Source organism: Elephas maximus, chromosome 19, assembly GCF_024166365.1.
Source record: "Elephas maximus indicus isolate mEleMax1 chromosome 19, mEleMax1 primary haplotype, whole genome shotgun sequence".
Classification (NCBI taxonomy): domain Eukaryota; kingdom Metazoa; phylum Chordata; class Mammalia; order Proboscidea; family Elephantidae; genus Elephas; species Elephas maximus.
Genome location: NC_064837.1, coordinates 69,685,152 through 69,688,881, shown reverse-complemented (window position 1 = coordinate 69,688,881; position 3,730 = coordinate 69,685,152).

Genomic DNA, 3,730 nt, shown 5'->3' with positions numbered 1-3,730 from the left:
AAGAGAAATTGGGGAGGGTGCAAGCAAAAAGGGGGGAGGCCAAGAGGGGGTGCCGAGGCGAGAGGCGGGGCCGCCGGGGGAGAAAGAAAGGGAGGGGGCGGGGCGCGGGCGGGGGCGGCTGGCTGATTTCCACTCGTGAGAGCTGGTTGCCGAGAGACGCGCGAGCCAATGAGCGCGCACCAGCTCAGCCCGGCGCCCGCCGCGTGCCCTTATATGGTGCGGCCGCTCGGCGGGCGCCCGCGCACATCGCCATATAAGGGCAGGACCAAAAGACAGGCTCTACCTTGTTCTCCGCGCGCCGCCGCCGGCCCGCGATCTATGCGCGCGCCGCCGAGCCGGCTGAGCGCGCGGGCCCCGGAGCAGCGCGGAGGGGGCCCGGCCAGATGTGGCCGGCGCCAGGGCAGCCGGGCCAGCGGTGGCGTTCGGAGGGTATCACCCGCCACCAGACTGCTCCCCCCCCTCCCTGCCCCCGCCCGTCCGAGGTGCAAACGCAAATGATCCGGGATTGAAATCTAATTGCTTTTGTTTAAAAAAAAAAATCTGTGAGCGAGCCTGCGTCGAGTCCGAGCAAAGGCCCAAGAACCCGAAGAGCCGGGCCGAATGCCCGGGAAAGGGAGGAGAGAAAAAAGGTCTAGACTCCGATTTGGGGGTTCAGGCAGGGTTCCTCCAGCGGTGTCCCGAGGCCTGACGCCCCGTGCTGTCACCTGAGGCCTGGCGCTCCGGTTCGTGGACCTCTGGCGCCAGGGCTGGCCAAGGCCCAAGGGGCTCAGTGTGGCCCAGGAGGCCCGGAGCTCGGGCCTCGAGGACCCATGGGCTCGGTGCCCAGGCGGGGCGCGGGCGTTCTGGAGCCAGCCCGGCGGCGGGAAAGAGAACGGAGAGGCGTCGCTGTCACACTGCATTCCGCCGTTGCTATCCCTCCCCGCTCCCTTACGCCAGGTCGCAAGCCATTCACAGCTGCGGGATTGGGCACACCTGGGCAGGATCCGGACCACTGCGAGGGGAAGCAGGAGCCTCTGGGGGCTTCTGTGAGAAAGGGCGGTGGCGCAGGGTGGGGCCCTGCGACATCCTGGTGTAGCTAGCAGAGCCGCTCCTGACTGTGCTGCTGACCCCAGGGCCCTCTCTGCAGTGAAATGTTCCCCTTATCTTTTCCCTCCTCATTTCCACCTGGTCACCTGGTCCACTCCTCAGGTGGTGGGGAGGTCTGGATGCTAGGAGTGGCCCCAGACAGGGATGTCTGGAGAGGTGGCTGGAAGAAGGGACCTCAGGCTGGGAGCATGGTGTCACCAGAGAGCTGTGCTGACTCAGTTCTCCCGCCCACACACCTCATCCTGGGTGGCACAGTGTTGCAAGGTGGCACAGTGTCGCATGGAGACTTAGCAGGCCTCCACCCAGAGCCCCCACCATGCCTCTGGAGCCTTTCCCTCCAGCTGGCAGGAGGTAGACACTAAAGATGCCTCAAGCCCCTCAGCTCCCCAGGACCCGCTGGCTGATGATGGGCTGAAAGCCTGTGTTCCTGGCCAAGTGGTCCAGTGAGGCAGAAAGCACTGTCCTCTCAAACCCCAGCACCAACCCCAGCAGCCCTTGGGTACCTCTCTCCCTGCAGTTTGGACTGCAGCTGAAGGGACCTCCCTTGGCTTTCCCAGTGCCTGGAGATGCCGCTCCCCTCGGAGGAGGCCATTTCCAGTAGCATGATGCCACCTATAGAATGTACCTGGAATTAGTCCGAGCTTGGCTTCCCAGCCAGCAGCCCGGCACTGCCACAGAGCGGGAGGAGGATGCATGCCTTCGATTGTAAGGACTGGGGTTGTGCTCCAGAGGTGGCCTGCCACCCGGCTTCCATCTGGCCACCTGCTCATGCCTCCCTGGGTCCCCTAGCCAGGTGTTTGGCAGCTCTGGGCCTCATATCATTGAGGAAACTGAGGCTGGTGCCTGGCACAGCTAGGACAGAAACTCACAGATCCCACCAGAAATGCCCAGCTTCCCGGGGTTCTGTGTGTGTGTCAGAGGTCAATGCGTATTTTCTAAGGTTCTAGAATCCAAAAAAAATCGCCCAAATGATCCCAGATATGTCAAATGTAGGGACTAAACTGTCTGTTCAGAGACTACCTGCTCCAAACACCAGTTTGCAGTGAGAAGCTGAAGTCCAGAGAAAGAGAGTGACTTGTTCAAGGTCACCAAGGTAACTCGGCAAGCTGGGGACAGAGCAAGCATGAATCTGAATTCAAATCTTTTCATTCCCAACCCACCACTGTTTGCGATACTCGGGCACATCTCAGTGGCAGTGTAGACACAGCTTCTGTGTCCGGGTGGCCTGTGGGTCCAGGAACCCAGAGCCCATGCTTGGGGCCCTGTGGTGGCCGCCTGCCCAGCTGTTCCACTATTGAGGCATAGCCAGCCGTTCTGGGTGAGCGGGTCAGAGGCAGGCGAACCTTGTTGGTCCAGGAGCCCTTGTTCCACCAGGGCCACAGGGAGGTGCAAAGCCGGTGCCCAGCTCTCCCCCAACCACCCACCCACCCCAGCTGGCTGTCATGCCAAACCCCTCACCCTGAGCAGCATCAAAAATGGGGCCACATCCGGCTCCCCATGGAGCCTAGTTTCACACCAGCTGAGGGCAGAAACTGGCAGCTCCCCTTAGGCGCCTCAACTCCTGTTCATGGATCTAGATTACGCCCGTCCTTCGGCTTAACTTGGTCTCAGGAAAGTTACTTTACCTCTTCTACCTCTCCATTCCCCATCTTTGAAATGTAGTTGGTAATACCTCCCTCCAATGGTTTGATGAGGGATTGATTATTGGGATCCTAGAACCTTAAAACGAAGTCAGGGGAGCGTCCAGCACAGCGCGTGGCATGGAGCAGCCCATGAACGGCATGGGAGCTGTGTTTACCTTTCTGACCACAGCTCTCCAAAGGTCCTCTAGGTGCCAGGCCAAGGGCCAGGCTCTGGGGAGACAAGCAGTCACAAAGCCCATGTATGCTGGAGTGAGGGAGGAACAGGCACTCCTGCACTCCTCATCAGCTCCCTGGACCAGCATTGGCGGGGAGGGTGGCAGCTCTGATCCTCTTCCTCGCTTTCCTTTCATTCCAGCTCCGCCACCTGGCTTCTGCCCCCACCCCCCACCAGGCTGCTGCAGCCCTTCACACCACAGGGTTCCCAGAGCCTCTGCTCCCATGGGGAAGCAGCCACAGAGCCTTTGCCCACTGCGGAAGGGAAGTGCCAGGACCCACAGAGGCTGGGGGAGAACCACTGCCTTCCTTCAGGAAACTGAGGCTGGGATTGTTTTCCCATCTTGGAAACAGCAGGAAATAGAGTGTGTGTGCGCGTGTGTGCGTGCGTGTGTGCGCGCGCGGGAGCATGTGCGTGCGTGTGTGTGCGCGCGCGAGAGATGGAGTCCTGTCTTCCTGGGATTCAAAGATGCTCAAGATGTGGGCTCATAACAGGGGTCTGTCATAGCAACAAGGGGGCCAGAACCACTGGCAGGTGGAAACACAGTCCAGACAGGGCCTGACCTGTTTGTCCTGCACTCCCTGAAGGTGCCTCCTGGGTTCCCCTGAGCTCTGAATCCCATGTGGGGCTGGGGGCTGGGCAGCTGCAGGGCACCAGGTGGGCCTACAAGCTCTGAGATGCCCCACAGGTAAGGGTGGGAGAAAGGAAACCACCTCGAGTTGTCTCCCCCAGGTCCACTTCTGGGTCCTTCTCTCCCTCTCTCCGCATACACACTCATGCCCTAGGA